Source organism: Sinocyclocheilus grahami, unplaced genomic scaffold (genome assembly GCF_001515645.1).
Source record: "Sinocyclocheilus grahami isolate Dianchi unplaced genomic scaffold, SAMN03320097.WGS_v1.1 scaffold119.1, whole genome shotgun sequence".
In the NCBI taxonomy this organism is placed as follows: domain Eukaryota; kingdom Metazoa; phylum Chordata; class Actinopteri; order Cypriniformes; family Cyprinidae; genus Sinocyclocheilus; species Sinocyclocheilus grahami.
The window spans coordinates 1,413,800-1,433,006 of NW_015505298.1; the positions used below are offsets into that span (position 1 = coordinate 1,413,800).

At 36.9% G+C, this 19,207-nt stretch overlaps 1 protein-coding gene across 2 annotated transcripts in view; it reads left to right on the forward strand.

The window, feature by feature from the left end:
• Window positions 1-302: 302 nt before the first annotated feature.
• Window positions 303-19,207, forward strand: part of LOC107589737 (nuclear receptor-interacting protein 1-like) — a 39,707-nt gene continuing 20,802 nt past the window's right edge. For both annotated transcript variants that reach the window (XM_016278259.1, XM_016278258.1), the window contains exon 1: window positions 303-545. The gene's annotated coding sequence lies outside the window, so the exon portion shown is untranslated. The remainder of the gene's footprint in view (window positions 546-19,207) is intronic.

The following is a 19,207-nucleotide window of genomic DNA, read 5'->3' on the forward strand; positions in this document are numbered from 1 at the left end:
TTGTCCAATCTGTTTCTTTTTTTTCTATCTTGAAACTCGATCCTGAGATCTAGCACAGCATGACTATTAATTTATTATTAAGTAATTAAGTAAATTTGAGTAATTATGGTGTTTTGGTGCAAATGTGGTCAACATAATAGTGCGTGTTTTTTTCTTTCTCATAATTATAAAGGTCCACTTAGGTGATTTACAAACGAATCGGTTCTGCCGAATCATTACAAGAATGATTCTCTCGCGAATCGGATCTCGCTAGCGTCCATGAGGGTAGGAGGAGTGAACATGGCATTGCAGAGTGCCGGGGATACCTTGAATAAACAATTCAGTCAAGCAGCGACTGACTGCAGGACTCAAGAGCACTAGAAAACTGCACATGTGGGGAATAGACGCTGTCAGCCCCAGTCACCTTCATGTTTTTCTATTATTATTATTATTATTTTTTTTTTTACAACTGAATTGTTCGTAAAGAGAAATAAATACGCGTCTCTGACTGTCCCGAATGCAGCATAATTTTCAACGTGATTCTGTTTTTTTCACCACCCGAACAGGTAAGGCTGGTGTGGAATTAAGATTTCTGTTGTATTTATTCGTTTGTTTTATTCGTGCATTAGCAGCAAAGCCAGAATTCGCTATGTATTTTAATGGCTTGTGCGTATAGCCTATAAATTAAGCGGAGGATATATGGGGTGGTGGGAGCTGACGTTTCCATTTTGAGTCTTCATTTAATTCATTGAATGTTTACATGCAGTCATGCGCGTATAATATGTGCGTGTTTTAACCAACTGCATGTGATCAAACGATTACATGAAAGCGACAAGTACTTATTTCCTTTATAAGCATCCTATATCAGAATATTAGCTACTCATATGCATCTGTAGAGGGTCCTGGCAAGCACGTGAAATGTGATATAAAAGAGTCTTGTTGTGCTAATTGTAGCCGAGCTGAGTTAAAACACTAGATACATTGTTACCGTGGTTGTGATAAGAGGATGACTCTGGCTTCTTTCTTACCTCATAATTTATGTTTAGTCTAACCGAGTCTCTTTTGAACGGCCTCTTCGAAGTGTTTGTGTGACATTTTTTAAGTGCCCCAAGATCTTGCATCGAGAAACATGAAATTATCTCACCTGCTATATATCTTTCTCATGACATGCAGTGTTTATGCTTTCTGAAAATAATATTGTGTTTAGTAGCTTATGAGATGTGTAAGAAGAACGTCATATGATTCATATTACATTTTATGAGCATGCGGATAGACTTAGTACTTAATGTTTTTGGATTTAAGAGTATTTAAAAAAAATTATTTTGCTAATTAGCAAAGTTTTACAAATTAACAGAACTTTTAAGAAATAGCTTTAAAATTATGTACACTAATATGTTACTCTAGTTAAATATGCCTTATAGTCTAAAAAAAGGATGTTTTATTTCTAGCTTATGAGATGTGTAAGAAGAACGTCATATGATTCATATTACATTTTATGAGCATGCGATAGACTTAGTACTTAATGTTTTTGGATTTAAGAGTATTTAAAAAAATTTATTTTGCTAATTAGCAAAGTTTTACAAATTAACAGAACTTTTAAGAAATAGCTTTAAAATTATGTACACTAATATGTTACTCTAGTTAAATATGCCTTATAGTCTAAAAAAAGGATGTTTTATTTTATGATTTTATTATGTTGAGGTGGTCGCCCCTTTGGGCGCAGCCATGTTGATATCACATGACCCAATGTCATCTCATTCAGTTGAGTTACATCTACTATTAATAATGTTTACTTTATATTGCATTTTTAAAAAGGAGGTGTTTTGCAACGCATAGACATTAAAGAAAAACACTCTGAAATGCAAATGTTGGCAACAGTTCCACAGAGAGAAATCGCAATAGTTCGTCAGCTGTGTTCCAGTGTGAACCACCAACAACGCACGCAAATGCGATGTGATTGAATCCAAGAATATGCATTATAAGTATTTGTATATTTAGTTTGAAACCGAGAAAATCAAAAGATAAACAAACAGATTTAGTGTAGCAGCAGGAGTTAGTAAACATTCTACATGCCTCCAGGCCAGTAGGTGTCAGTATAATGTTACTGAGTGCACCTTTACATATTATACATTTAAGCGTTTGGCATTTGATGCATTTTTCGAATCAGTGTGGAGCTGTGAATAACAACAGAACCTGAAGTATATAATGTTCAGGGTGTTGACTCATAGGTACTTTAGAATAAATATACCTCATGACATTTGACAGTATTGAATGAGCATGGTGTTATTAGCCCAGCTGCACTGAATAATGTAACCTCCTGTATATAATGATCCGCAGAGACATTTTCAAGCATTATTTGGGTTAATTATGATGTTCGTGTAAAGCATGATTACATAAAAAAATGCAGAGGTGGTCCTCTTCTTACATCAGACCTTACTCTTTGTTTGCTCTGGTCTTAAATATTCCCAAATGTTTGCATTTCGGGAGGAACGGCTTGCTTAAGATCATGATAACATGTAACCCAAAAACCTGACTACCCCCTCACATTATGTTAAAGCTTACTTTATTACATTGTGTGGTTTTGTTTAAAATGTTGCTCTTAGCCTTTCTTAAAAGGCTGTGAGGAAAGCTTTTGTGAACGATCTTGTCACTGAAGTCTAGATTAAAAGAGGTGGATATCTTGGATAGTGATAACAGCCAGTTAATACTAATATTTGTGGACTGAATATCAACTCACGTTTTCTGTTTTTGTAAATGAATAATTTCTTGTAACATTACTTGTTATTCAAGGGATAGATCACCCACAAATGAAAATCTTTCAACATGTATTCACCTTCATGCCGTTCCAAACCTGTAAGACTTTCCTTTTTCTGTGGAACACAAAAGATAAGATTTCATTTCACACAATGAAAATCAGTGGCATTCCATGTCGTTCTTGACCTCATTTACTTTCATTGCATGCACAAAAGAAAACCTGTTCTGTAAAATCATCTTTTGTGTTTCACAGAAGAAAGTAAGTCATACAGATTTGTAAAGACTTGATTTACTAACATTCTTGTTAGTGAAGTCATAAATAAACAGTTATAGACTAATCAAAGATATGGATATCTAAAAGTTCATTTTTGCTTAGTTTTGTTTTTGATTATGCATACAGGTGCTTGTGGTCTTTTCTGCATATGGTCAGACTCCCAAATGATGCTCACATAGTCCTACGGAGATGACATGCTGTCCTATTTTGTTGTTCTTAATAATATTATGATGTCAGTTCATCGTGTTACAAACTGAATTTCAAAGCTCAGGTAACTGGACTTTGACAAGAGTATGTGGTTGGTGTAGAGAGAGACAGAAATACTCCTGTCGTTTTGCACAGGGCGGAACAGTAAATGCCATCTGACCATGTGGAAAGAAAGCCAAGATGAGGAAATGGAGGGATAGAATGAAAAATTGAAATGTTTGTGTGTGTGTGTGTGTGTGTGTGTATGTGTGTGTGTCTCCGTATGGATGGCTGGTAGGGATTCATTGTTCATGAGATAATGACAGGATCATCTACCAGACAGGAGGTCACCACGCCCCTCACTCATAACCCATAATTGATTGACCATAATGGAGATTGAAGTATATTATTCATAGTTTGTGAGAAAAAAATTACAGCCAGCCCACTGCAAGATCGGGGTCAGATAAATCAGGAGGAGAGGTGCACGTGCAAGCAAAGGCTTGTTGAAGAGACAACCGGCTGAACGTGATCTTGTAAACATCAGGGATCAATGAGATCTCAGCAGTGCACCAGCTTTTAAGAAAAAGACATTTACAGTGCCTCTTCAATTGGCTCGTGTTGTGGTCGTAAGGAGGGGGTGGTTAAAAAAAGACAAATGCAAGCAAAGAGTCCTGTATTAAACTAATGGCGTAAGCAAAAGTGGAGGGCAAAAGGAAAGAAGCATCTTAAATCATGTCTCCGTGTGCCAGCTCATCTATCAGCAGTACACCACAGAAATGATTTTCCATCTGTAGAATAGAAATGTCAGCCCGAGGCGAGCGATGTGTATCAGTGATGTTTTTATAGAGTAGGCCAATATTAGGTATGCAATTTATGGCACGTGTGCAACTATCCTTAACTTCACATGCATTAAGACTCTCAGAAATCAGGAGCCAAACTTAACAGGTTGAGTCAATGCATTTCCTTAAGATTTATGGATTATTTAGTTTTTTTTTAATAGTCTGTAATCTATAGATTCCTATGAAGTTTTATAGCCAAGATCACATGTGCCCACATAATTTTGTAGAATTGGAATGCCGGTCATTCATAAAGGTCTACACATGCCTCACCCCTTACATATTTGTTTGTGATATTTTCTGGGTCACATTTTCAGACATTTGATTATGGTATATGATATATAATTGATGTATCCATGGAGGTTTGTTTAATAAACATCAGAATTTGAGGTTAAAAAATATATTAATGCATGAATATTTATTCTAAAGGTGCACTACAAAACTTTGGCCTCGCTATGTGGTTAAAACGTACAATTTTGATTTTGTGTTTATGTATTTTGGTATGTCTTCTGTCTAACCCAACCACTTAGAATAGAGCTGTTTTCTCCCTCACTAGTTGTAAAATAATTGGCAAAATGCTGTTTAAATTCTGCATGAAATGAAGATTAACCTATATATTACTAAATGCATATGCTCACATTCATTTGATTGCAACGCCCGCATCTTAACATCCAGTCAACAACTAGTGCGTACAACCAAGTCTCTGCCTTGCATTTTTTAATAATCAGTTCTTGTGTGTACATCAGAATACATAAGAAATGATCACCACTTCCATTTCCTCGCAAGTTTTAGAGGTACCATGGGACATCAGTGTCCCAGAAGTATTTCACATTAGCTACACATATGCTTTCATGTACCAATAAAAGCGCCATTAATCAAATTGTTAACATATTAAAATCCATAGCACAGAATTTTGCACTTTTTCCTTCAAAATCAGCATCGAAAACATGAAAAGCACCTGCAGATTCCATCTGGGCCTGCTTATAATTAATCGTCATAGTGACTTTTGTAACTTTCAAACCAACTTTGTAACTTGTTTTGGATGTTGGCTGATTCTGTAGATATTTTCCAGAAATATTCACCAAAACCACTTTATTTGGGCTCTTTAGTCATTGAGTTCTAGGTCAGTTTTGAATGAGGACGGCGGGTTGAGCCGATCATTTCCAACATGTATTGCTCCTGCATCTAGGTCTCTAGACAGCTTTAATGGCCATGGGGATAAAGGTTTTCACAGGTCACCATGTGGCAGGATCAGCATAATTGAAGGCTTGAGAGGACGCAGTAGGGGCGACAGTTAAATTGGACTTAAGTCTGTTATTCAATGGTGTCTTAATTTAACCACCCTGGGTTATATGAAGCAAAGCCCACTGAGAAAAGTGGCTCACTCAAATGCCAATCATTCCTCGCCGATCCTGAAACTTTTGAAGGTTACAGGGCTGTCTGTGGCTGGGCTGGCGGATTGATGTATCTCCCGTCGAGCAGAGAATTCAGAGTCCAAGGCCATCACAGTGCTGTCCTATTAGGGGGGATTGTCCTTCACAACTTCTTAGCCACCTGTCCTTTCTGGAGCCTACAGAGCTCAGGCAAGGGCATTGTGTCTGCTACAATAAGCTGAGCTGTCGAGTGCTTCACCCTCACATAATTATATGGCTTTAATGCAAGCATCTTTCACTGTTCATCCATTCACACCAGCAAGCGCAAAAAGAGCAGCATTGTCAGAGAGAGTCGGTGGATGTATCCCTACTTCATTATGACTTGCTGTTCAGAGAGCTTTTTTAGAAATTAAATTGGTTCGGCAATTAACTAAAAGGGGATTTTTAGAATTTATGAATGATGGAGAAGATTGATATATTGCAAGAGAGGACAGCAGCATGTGTGATGATCGTGAGGCAGAGGTAATGGATTTATCACCACGTTGAGAGCCACATGAAAGGTGCGAGAATCGCCATACCCACATTTTAGGACCCTGAAGATCTCATGATCAGACTCTATGGCATTGTCTTTGTGTTCGAGACTGGTTTCTGCTAGGTACTGTGAATGTAAAGTCTTTCCAAGGAGCTCTGTGGCGACATTACGACATGGGTGATTTCACCAGCTGCATTTTTGTGTACCCAGTTCGATAAGATATGAGGTCATGCTTGCAAGATTTCGTTAGATAAATCTAATCCAACGGTTGCCTGCCAAGACAAAGAGGGCTCTGTGGCGAGCAGATCAAGAAAATAATACACAGCTTGAATTTAGACCTTCGAGGTGTTTCTTAAGAGTTAATTGAACAGAATTCATTATGGTGAGAAATGGTGAGAAAAGATTGTGCCACCACTTTGAATACAAACGCTGGTATTACCGTCTGCTCACACAGAGTATTGGCTGTTTTAGAGTTTATAATATTGAACCATTCGGTACCACATCCATGGTTCAATACGTGCTTGTGAATTGCAGTTTTTGTGTTTAAATAATTTCTGTGTGTTTTATTTCTCTCCGAATTTGCTCTGTTTGTGTGCCCATGACTTCACGTGAGGAAACACCTCCCCTCTTATAATGTGCATTTGAAAAAGCAACACACGTCATCTTCCCTTGTAATGAGATGTGCTTCTAAACCTGTTGTCCAACAAAAGAGAACATTATAAAATGTTTTTACTCCACAACATCAGTTTTTGAATTAACTCCTTTTAGTGAGCTGATGTGGCTTCTTATTACAGAATGAGGCAGAAAATATATTCTATACTGTAAAAAAAGGCTATGCCAATTAGCAATAGATTACAAATATATTTAACTATTATGAAAATACCCGAGATGGCTTGAAGAACACAGATAAACTATACATTGTCTCAGTCGAGTGTGTATTGTCTTCATGTTTCACGATTCAACATTTTTCTATGTTCTTTTTATTCAGTTACAGCGATAGCATAGTTAATGCCTTTATATGAAGAGTTCATTTGCAAAAACCGATAAACGCCACATAAAAAAAAGAGCTGATTGCCGTGCATTATTCTCCACATATAGCGCGATCTGAACCCTAAACACGTTTTGTCAAAAAAGCGAGTTCACTTTTTACTGCAGAAGCCGACAAGTCCTTTTTAGCGAATCAGCAGGCTGTATTCAGGTCAGGTGACAAGGCTACTTTCACTTTGAAAAGACGTGCTAGCTAAGAGGAGTTTCGTCAAAGCTGACTAAAAGTGATCGAGGATGGATAATTTCGACGAACTTGATGAACCGGTGATATCTTCTTCAGGGCAAAAAAGGAAAATAAAAGCTGAAACGTTTTCACGGAACCTTGCAAAAGCAGCGCGGAAAAGCTCTGTGTATTGTGTGTAATCACATCCATACAGTTTATGATCACAACAACAACAACAAAGTTTGTCAGGCATTTACATTGTCATCTGAGGAGATTACAAAGATTAAACGAGTGTTTTTTTTAAAACTCTAAAACATGAAATGTTATCTGCTTTTGCTATAAAACAAACTTTTAATATGTAAAAAAAACACACTTTCAATGAACTTTAATTTAGTAAACTACCTGTATTTGTTTAAGTTATTATTACTTAATCAAAACAACCCTTAATTTAACCACCCTGGGTTATATGAAGCAAAGCCCACTGAGAAAAGTGGCTCACTCGAATGCCAATCATTCCTCGCCGATCCTGAAACTTTTGAAGGTTACAGGGCTGTCTGTGGCTGGGCTGGCGGATTGATGTATCTCCCGTCGAGCAGAGAATTCAGAGTCCAAGGCCATCACAGTGCTGTCCTATTAGGGGGGATTGTCCTTCACAACTTCTTAGCCACCTGTCCTTTCTGGAGCCTACAGAGCTCAGGCAAGGGCATTGTGTCTGCTACAATAAGCTGAGCTGTCGAGTGCTTCACCCTCACATAATTATATGGCTTTAATGCAAGCATCTTTCACTGTTCATCCATTCACACCAGCAAGCGCAAAAAGAGCAGCATTGTCAGAGAGAGTCGGTGGATGTATCCCTACTTCATTATGACTTGCTGTTCAGAGAGCTTTTTTAGAAATTAAATTGGTTCGGCAATTAACTAAAAGGGGATTTTTAGAATTTATGAATGATGGAGAAGATTGATATATTGCGAGAGAGGACAGCAGCATGTGTGATGATCGTGAGGCAGAGGTAATGGATTTATCACCACGTTGAGAGCCACATGAAAGGTGCGAGAATCGCCATACCCACATTTTAGGACCCTGAAGATCTCATGATCAGACTCTATGGCATTGTCTTTGTGTTCGAGACTGGTTTCTGCTAGGTACTGTGAATGTAAAGTCTTTCCAAGGAGCTCTGTGGCGACATTACGACATGGGTGATTTCACCAGCTGCATTTTTGTGTACCCAGTTCGATAAGATATGAGGTCATGCTTGCAAGATTTCGTTAGATAAATCTAATCCAACGGTTGCCTGCCAAGACAAAGAGGGCTCTGTGGCGAGCAGATCAAGAAAATAATACACAGCTTGAATTTAGACCTTCGAGGTGTTTCTTAAGAGTTAATTGAACAGAATTCATTATGGTGAGAAATGGTGAGAAAAGATTGTGCCACCACTTTGAATACAAACGCTGGTATTACCGTCTGCTCACACAGAGTATTGGCTGTTTTAGAGTTTATAATATTGAACCATTCGGTACCACATCCATGGTTCAATACGTGCTTGTGAATTGCAGTTTTTGTGTTTAAATAATTTCTGTGTGTTTTATTTCTCTCCGAATTTGCTCTGTTTGTGTGCCCATGACTTCACGTGAGGAAACACCTCCCCTCTTATAATGTGCATTTGAAAAAGCAACACACGTCATCTTCCCTTGTAATGAGATGTGCTTCTAAACCTGTTGTCCAACAAAAGAGAACATTATAAAATGTTTTTACTCCACAACATCAGTTTTTGAATTAACTCCTTTTAGTGAGCTGATGTGGCTTCTTATTACAGAATGAGGCAGAAAATATATTCTATACTGTAAAAAAAGGCTATGCCAATTAGCAATAGATTACAAATATATTTAACTATTATGAAAATACCCGAGATGGCTTGAAGAACACAGATAAACTATACATTGTCTCAGTCGAGTGTGTATTGTCTTCATGTTTCACGATTCAACATTTTTCTATGTTCTTTTTATTCAGTTACAGCGATAGCATAGTTAATGCCTTTATATGAAGAGTTCATTTGCAAAAACCGATAAACGCCACATAAAAAAAAGAGCTGATTGCCGTGCATTATTCTCCACATATAGCGCGATCTGAACCCTAAACACGTTTTGTCAAAAAAGCGAGTTCACTTTTTACTGCAGAAGCCGACAAGTCCTTTTTAGCGAATCAGCAGGCTGTATTCAGGTCAGGTGACAAGGCTACTTTCACTTTGAAAAGACGTGCTAGCTAAGAGGAGTTTCGTCAAAGCTGACTAAAAGTGATCGAGGATGGATAATTTCGACGAACTTGATGAACCGGTGATATCTTCTTCAGGGCAAAAAAGGAAAATAAAAGCTGAAACGTTTTCACGGAACCTTGCAAAAGCAGCGCGGAAAAGCTCTGTGTATTGTGTGTAATCACATCCATACAGTTTATGATCACAACAACAACAACAAAGTTTGTCAGGCATTTACATTGTCATCTGAGGAGATTACAAAGATTAAACGAGTGTTTTTTTTTAAACTCTAAAACATGAAATGTTATCTGCTTTTGCTATAAAACAAACTTTTAATATGTAAAAAAAACACACTTTCAATTAACTTTAATTTAGTAAACTACCTGTATTTGTTTAAGTTATTATTACTTAATCAAAACAACCAAACTGCAGTTTGATTGATATTACTTGGAATGCGCAATAAAAAAAAACGTGATTTCTGAAAAAAATAAATAAAAATGTTACCGGTTTTTGCAAATGAACTCTTCATATACTTCCAAATGTTCTGATATAAATAAATAAATAAATATATATACACTGATACTGTGATGAGTTTGGGCTTTCAGCAAAGAGAATGGAGACCTTTAAGGGGAACAGATTTTCTTTCTGCTTTATTTCCTAATAGTTACTCTATTCTTGACAGTCACTCTCAGTTTTATCAAATGGGACTCTCCACAGCTAGTAAATGTCAATGAACTTCTTATGGCCAAAGGTACTGGGGAATGAGAGGGAACACTATGTTCTCCCAAATAGTACATTTTTAAAGGCATTCAATATTTTCAGAGTTAAATACCATGGCTGTTATTTCCAAAGGTGGCTGAAACCAAAAAATAGATTTTGCTGTTGTCAAAAAAGATGTTACAAACAAGTTCTGTGGTGGTATGGCATCAAGGTTTTTGAAAATGTTTGAACAGTCAGACAGTTCATGGTCAAGGGCTGTTTAGCGTGAGTGTCTGGAAAGTCCTCTGGCCATGATTTGGCAGAGAGCGAGTGGTGTTGGGCAGCGGATCCACTGCACTAAAGCATAAACTGGGCTAATCTGTTACCGAGCAACAGCAGGCACCCCTTCACAACATGTTGTGGGTGTGTAGTTCATGCTGTTACCCGGGGGATGCAGTTTTGTTGAGTTAAGCTCATGGCACATTTTTTTTGGCGTAGTCTGGTTGCCCTCCGTGTTTGGACTGTGGAAGGAATCTGCAGTGATGGAGAGACAGAAACACAAGGGACAGCTGGGTAAACATTACAGTCCTGTGTTTTCAACATGCCACTTTGATATGTTAATTCTTGGTGCTTTGGCATTGCTATAGCGGTGTAGTCTTTTTGTTGTGGTCATTTGTGCTTTTTTGTTTTGTTTTGTTTAAAGGTTTTATTGGTGCCTTTTATGCTTTGAACATAGTGTCATCTCATTTATCACAAAGGAGCAGCTGTTTTTCCATTTGATAGTCATCAGTAAATCAGAACATTACCCTTCCCCCAAGAAGCGCATACTAAATAGAGCAGCTCTGCAAGACCTTGGAAGTGGCCGTCATGTCTTGGTCACACAGTCGAGGATGACGCTATCGTCTCCCTCACGCACAGCCTTAGACCTGACCCAGAGGGCCAGATTGTTTCCCACCAGGCTGAGATAATTATCATACAGGCTGCTTTAGAACAGCACTTTACTGTTCGTAGGTGTATTTTTAGTGGGCATCTCCAATAATGGGGGCCAAAACCTGATCCAGCTTGATTTAAGGATTAATGGATTAAGGCTGTTTGGTGGTAGTGTGTCATCCGCAGTTCAAGGTTGACATCCACTTTAGGAGTCACACCAAGGTCAAGCATGGTTTAATAAGCTGTTTTGTCAGGTCAGGACACATGATCTTCCATCGACCAGTGATTTGGGTTAATTATGAACAATGATCTCGCTGGAGCTGAGATGAAAACAAGGCTCCAGGAAGAAAGCTGTGTGTGTGTGTCAGATCACCCGAACACATGATTTGTTATTTGTGGAAGGTAACAGCCTCAAGTAAGGTGTTAGGCCAGGCAATTTAAGATTAACCGAGGTAAAAGTATCATTATTGTCATTTGGTGTTGGGAGATGTACAGTATCTCACAGAAGTGAGTACACCCCTCACATTTTTGTAAATATTTTATTATATCTTTACAACGGAAGAAATGACACTTTGCTACAATGTAAAGTAGTGAGTGTACAGCTTGTATAACAGTGTAAATTTGCTGTTCCCTCAAAATAACAAGAAATGACACTTTGCTACAGTGTTGTCACACATGAAAAGATATAATAAAATATTTACAAAAATGTGAGGGGTGTACTCACTTCTGTGAGATACTGTGTATATGTGTATGTCAATAGATTAAAATAGCAATTAATCGCATGATTGTAATGAGTTATCTCGTGATTAATCGCAACTTAATCACACATTTTTACCTGTTCCAAATGTACCTTAAATTAAAACTTTTAAAGTTTTTAAAGGGGTCCTATTATGCTTCTTCACTTTTTTAATTTTAGTCCATGTGTAGTGTGTATGTTTGGGCATAAAAAAGATCTAGAAAGTTACAAATCTCAAAGTCCACTCCAAAGGGAGATATTTAGTTTAAAAAAAAAATATTTTGAAGAACTACAGCAAATGGCTCGTTTGGACTACAGCGTTCGGTTTCCGGGCTTTATGATATCACAAAGCGGCTCATTAGAATTTCATTACAAAGAATTCCCGCCTACAGAAATTTGAATGGTTGGGGGGGTGGGGAGGGGCGAGGTCGTGGTTAGAACGCTTGGTTGAGTGAGCGCATGAGACGAGACGACGAAGAAGAAGTGCTGCTGCAGAGTTAGTGGTCAGAGAAAACCAAGAAGAAGAGCTGCTGTGCTGTAGCCTCAAATTTTTGGAATGTCTAGAACAGCGGTTCTCATTTCCAGTCCTCGCGTATCCCCGCTCTGCACATTTTGTGTGTTTCTCTTATTGCTTTATACGTTTGTTATATTTGACTGTAAGTGCTCTGCGAAGTGGACATTACCGGAGTCTAACGAAATGAACTGAATCAGGTGTGTTAACAAAGAGAGACGTGCAAAACATGCAGAGCGTGGGTACGCGAGGACTGGAATTGAGAACCGCTGGTCTAGAACAATTCTTACAAGTATAACACGACGTAGCTGGGCGCCGCGGACAGATGCCGAACAGCGCCGCCGGTGTGCCTACACTCATAGAAAATAATGTATTTGAATATTAAAGACGTGGTGCAACGCTGCGCTTCTCATCCGGTGTGCGACAGCCTGAAACGCTGTTTTTTTTTTTAATCAACATAAGCGTGGACAAATATGAATGCTTTATGCAAATATATGTTTATTATTAGTGAAACCATACTCAACATAGAGTATAAGGAATTCAGACAGGTTTTCACAAAAACCAAAAAGTTTAAGATTCATTTAAGAAATTGAATCAAAAGTCAAAAGTATCAATTATTATATTAATTTAAATAATTATTATCAATTAATTATTGTATTAATTAAATAACATAACTATATTTTACTGGCTTAAATGTTTAGATTTTTATAATGCATTATCTTCTTATCGATCTACCAGTTCACATTTACAACTGCGCGTTTGCTGCGTAAAAACATTGGTCGATTTTAGCATTGGTCTGAACAAAAACAGCAGACGGGCTTATTGAAAATGCAAATTCCTTCTCTGCCAGCAGATGGAGCTGTCGGAACGGCAGAAATATAGCGGTTTCTCTGACTGTAAACAAAACGGCACAGCAGCTGACTTTTAAACGTGCAGGGCTCATATTTATTTATATAATTGACAATAAAGACTTAATTTATGAAAGAATAATCAAAGAATCTTGATAAGAATGCACCACAGTTTCCACTAAAATATGAAGCAGCTCAACTCTTTTCAATATTGATAATAATAAGACATGTATCTTGAGCAGCAAATCAGAATATTAGAATGATCATGTGACACTGAAGACTGGAGTAATGTCTTCTAAAAGTTCAGCTTTTCATCACATGAATAAATTACATTTTAAAATATATTCCAATAGAAAGTACATATTTTCAACTGTAGTAATATTTCACAATTTTACTGTTTTTGCTTTATCAAATAAATGCAGCCTTGGTAAACAATAAGGGACTTTTTTTAAAAATATAATAAAATCTTACCAGCCCCAAAATTTGTAAAAGTAGTGTATATTTATAATTTATAATATCTGCAATATGTTAATAATACATAAAATATTATAATTCTGTTATTATATATATAAAAAACATTATTCATATATATGCTATGTTTGTAGATTAATAGATATTATAGATTAGATATTATAAAACCATATAATAATACCATTTTTGATAATCTAGTGACCTCATTAGTTTGTGTGTGAAATAAAAATTATATGTTGTTTCATTATCCATATAAGCTAATTTGGACATTTCCATTAATTTTATTTATGTATATCATTGGGTTTCTTAAAAGACTGTAACCACACATTCTGGGTTGGTGACCAAATGTAAGAATTTAGGAATCAGCTGTCAAAAAGCCCATATTTGTAGTTAAAGAAATTGAATATTCGGAAGGACTAGGGATGTTCATTTTAACCGTTTAACCGACAGTAAGAATTTTGACCGATTAATACAATCAGTTAAACAGTTTAAAAAGTCATTTAATTATTTATTTTTTCTGTAATTTATCAAAATATTTAAAACGGTTTGCTGCATGGTTAAAATATGCTATGCGTATAAAATAAATGTTTTTTAGGGGGAAAAAACACAAATCGCGTTTAAGTCGCATTTTATTATTTCATTCAGAAATAAGCCTAGGCCTACAAATATTATAATAAACACTGTAAACATAGCTAGGCTATTTTATTTCACCTCACTCCACAACAAATCCTTTCAATGAACAGTATTTAGAAAAGAACAAGAATTAAAAATATAAGAAGCTATAGCAATATAAATGACAAGCCAAAATTAATTAATTTAGGTTACAATGAAACTGAAACAAACGTTGGGTCTCTCATTCCACCCAAAATCAAAAGTTTCCAAATTATTATTTATTATGTACTTCACTCGTGTTCCAATATCCACGTAAAACAAAATGTTTTGGTACAGTGATAACACTTAACCTTAACGGGTTAACGGGTCACATACACTTATCCTTTCTAATTTAATTCAGTTCTAATTTAAAGTAATCTTGTCGGTTAACAATCGGTTAATGAGCGTCGGTTGTCGGTTAGGAAAAATAACCGAAATGAACCTCCCTAGGAAGGACATGTCCTCTGTACATGATGAGAGCCTGGCTATTTTAATTCCCCTGCTCTGAGACAGATTAACATGACCTTAAGTGTTTTATGACGTATCCCACCACCAAAGTTTTGTTCTTAAATGTCATTAGGGAAAGAGGATTTTCTAAAACCCTTTACTGAAAATTTCAAACGTTTAAAAAAAAAAAAAAAAAGATGGATTTGGTCCTTTTTTCCCCATGTTAGATGGGCAGACTGATGTGATTGTTCTTAGCACAAACCTCATGGTAACTTTTTTTTGCTGTGCTGTGTTAATTTGTGGCATCAGCAGAACTAGAACACAGAATCAGAACTGCTATGCTAGGGTAGAATTATTTGGGCCAAAGTGCATAAAATGGAGGCCACTTGTTGGATTGTTAAATTTTGCTGATAGCAGAACCTTATTGTTGTAAGGTGTAACCATCTACATTTTGACACACTATTGACTAAGTTCTGGACTCACTAGCACAGTATGTTACATAAGATAGGATAACTTGTATTAGGAGTCCACTTACACGCAAATCGATTTGTTTTCAAAGAAAATGGAAGGGGATTTGAGATAATCTAAAACGACAGTTAAGACCTTAATAGCCTTCGTTGATGTGACCCTGTGCAAACCAGACCTCAAGATCTCAGTTTCACACATGCTTCAGTTAACCTCCATTTTATGCACAGCAGGACGACAATTTTCAGCTTTTATGTGCCATTTTGTTGCTAATGCAATTGTGGTTCACCTGACATTAGTAGCTAGACGTCTCTGATTTAGCTGGCCTGTTTTTTGAAACGATATGCACGTTTTTTTGTGGTTTGACCTCGCTGATTAGGAGGAGATTAGAACTGACCTGAAAACATTTGAATGGCGTAAATAAGGGTAATGATGTAATTGGCGCTCGGGTCTGCTCATCCACCATCCACCCGCTCGGTTCGTGTGGGTGGCGAGGCTAGCAAGGAGAGCTGAAGGTGATAAAACATCCAAGTTACCTGTAAATGAGATGAAGACTGGAGCAGCACCGGGTTCAGCCTTTAAAGATGTTTTATAGCAGCCCTGCGTACTCTTCCCTGATACTGTTATAGTGTATAAAACGTTCATTTCGCAAACATTTTGTCGTGGGCTAGCATCCAACAGGCTATTAGCACACAGAGCTTTCCTTTTTGAGTGACATTTATTTCTCTTTAATGCAATCTTCCAGTGTTTCCCAACCATTTTGCCTGTATTCGGCAGATGCCCTTGTATGCCCTCAGTAACAGCGGATAGTGAAGCTGCCCCCTGAGCTCATGGACCAAAGCAGAAAATAAAGTTGCTGCCTGCAAAGTGCTGCAGTGGGTGGCTTTAACATTCCCATCCACTTTCGGCTCCCGCTAACCTTGCTGAGCTCTGACATCATCCTGCAACAATGTCAGATCCATGTAGATGAATATAATTAAACAAGCGCTTATCATCCAGCCGGGGAAAGTTTAGTGGCAAGTCAACCATGTTTGCCTCCCTCTCGGCTGAAGGTTGGACGAGGGTTAGACAGGCAGTTTGCAGACTGGAAGGTATGTGAAAGACACAAAACACAGTCTGTAGGCCAACACGGGAACATTTTACAGAGCACAAAAAGTATATTTTTACACTAGCTTGTTATTTACACTGAGCTCTGTCAGGCCGAACTATATTAGAAAATTGAGTACCAATGTAAAATTTACCACAGTATCCACAGTTTGCTCCAAAATTCCACACTTTTTAAAAAGCCTTTAAGAATTATGTGGCAAGTATGTAGTTGCACTGCCAGACTATACATTTTTTTTTGTAATTCACATTAATTACCTGCTAATTAATCACATATATCAATATATGCTAAAAAAAACTGTCAAGGTAATTTAATACCATTGTTTTGGCAGTGAAAGCATTGAATAGATATTACATAAAGTGTTAGAAGTCGATATATTGTTTGTTCTATTTCCATATCAGTGAACATAAACCAATCACTGGCTGACAGTTCACAGTAATGTTTTGCAATTGATTTTGTTGTTCTGCCCATGCTTGACTTGGGCTGTTTACAATAGATGTGTTTTTTGTATTCTGTCTGCTATGTTTTAAAATAGATGGTCTATGTAAAGTACCGTCTTTGGTTGTTTGTCAGCATCTCATGCCATTTGGGTCACATTTAAGACAATGTTTTGAAGTTTAAAGTAGTTAAACTTTGGAAAAATTATCTTTTTGCTCTTGCGTTACGTTCTGCGGCACTCCATCCAGCTATTTTTGAATGCAAGAACATGTGATCTGAAAAGTTCACAGGTTTTTATCACATATTTACAAAAAAATACAGTTCCAAATCCACAACCATACTGTTTACACTATATTTTAATGTGAATTAAAATGGACCACATTAACATTATAGGTGACTAGTGATGTTGATGAGTTGAAATTGAGAATTGTAAGAACAAGCACCATTTGCTACTTAAAAAGTGAGTAAACGTGTGGCTCCAAAATGAGGCAACCTGCCACGGCCAAAGCCATGGTGTTAGGTCTCGGCTTTGAATTCTAGTGAGTTCCAGTGAAACCATTTGCTTAAAGCTGCAGTCCGTAACTTTTTTTTTTGGTTAAAAATGATCTGAAATCAATATTTGAGCAAGTACATAACCAGCCAGTGTTCAAAACTATCGCCTTACTTTAGCCCGACTCACAATGGTCAGCTTATAATAATGTTTTTTAATTTGAGTGGTACGGGTAGGTTTTCGTGGGAAATTCGAGCACGGCACTGCGTCATTACATCACGTCTGTAAACATAAAGAAGTTGTCCCAGCTACTAGCCTATCGCATGTAAGGATCCTGCAGGTGACGGATCGTTTATAGCCTTTTCTCACAGCAGCCAGAATAATTAAATGTATCATTTTGATGGCGGATTGTAATCCATAAAGGATTATGTGTTTATGAAACACATGTGAATTAAATTTTATTCCAGTTATAAATGTGCTTCTGATTACAGATAGCCTGGGATTACAAAGATTTGTATTTTAAAGAAAACCAGTTCGAAGGGAGCATAATTAGCTTTTTGGGTTCAAGGAATTTCTTAATATGAAATTCGAAGAGTATGACAATTAGACTGTGCAGAAATTGAAATCTACACGCTAATACACACTATAGGCCTACTCATAGTCACCAATGCTGATGTTGTTAACATTAATCATTTGAGAATGAAGTATAGCAATAATAATAATTTGAACGGTTTGATGTGATATAAGCTAACCGATCTTTAGATTTAATCACCATTGGTAGCGAGATTTATGGTAAGGCTTTTTTCCTCAGTTGGTCAGAACAAACGTGGCAGACTTGTTACTTACTTGTTCAGATGACAATATACGGTGAAAATTATTATTTGGGTCATATTCCAAGACGTAGGCTAGATTCTGTGATTGCGAAGTACAGTAAATATCCACACCGGTGCGGTGACTGACTGCCACACATACTCTTCAGAACATTAGATTCATCCGCGCTGGAGCCGTGCAGGCTAGCAACCCACGCAAGGAAGATAATTCCGCAGACAGCTGCAATTCCAGGTTTTCAAACAGAGATGGCGACTAAGAGGCAAAACTTACGGACTGCAGCTTTAAGATAGCATGAGGCACAATATGTTACTTAATAAGGCAAGGGATTTTTAGAGTCCTCCGCCATTAGCCGCAGAAATAATCTCCTCCCTGAATGGGAAAATGCAGCAGTGAAGGGAGTAAAAATGAGTGCGCTGCATAGCCTTTGGATAGGAGCAGTATTTAATTAAGATCAGCCTGTCTCACATACATGCTGGCTGATAAGGGCTCCACAGCACATCTGGCAATATGAGAGCTTGATCTCTCTTTGCTGGGGTTAATGAAGGTGGTCTCTGCTGAGTTATGTGATAAAACTCAGCTGAACTTTTCTTTTGTCCAGTCAAAAAAAGTGGAAGACTATGTGACCTATTTTCTCCAGCACAATGCAAAGAGTCCCAGTGAAATAAGTTTAAAGGTCTAGGAATGGAATTCAGAATCTTGTGGAAATAGAATTACATTTATCTGAAAGGTTATTACAAATATAAAAATATGGCATTGATTCAGTACTGTCTATATGAAATATTTATATAGTGTAAAAATCACACTGGCTGGGCGATGTGTTAAATATTCTTTTTTTTTTATTTATTTGTTGATAGTGATAGAGATGCAAAATATGATTTTGCTGTGATTTTAATATCCTTTATTATGACCAAAAGTTTCCTAACGAGCAAGAATGTTAAGACAGATGTTTTAATACTTTAAGACGGATGTGTTTCAGTTAAACTTCAGCAACATAAAAATATTAATTTTTATTTTGAATTTTTTAAATGCTATTGTATTTTCATTATTCAGCCCCTAAAGAAAATACATAAAATAAAAATAAGGTATTTGACAATATAAAAAAATATTCAATACACGTTCCACACACACATACATATACATATATATATATATATATATATATATATATATATATATATATATATATATATATA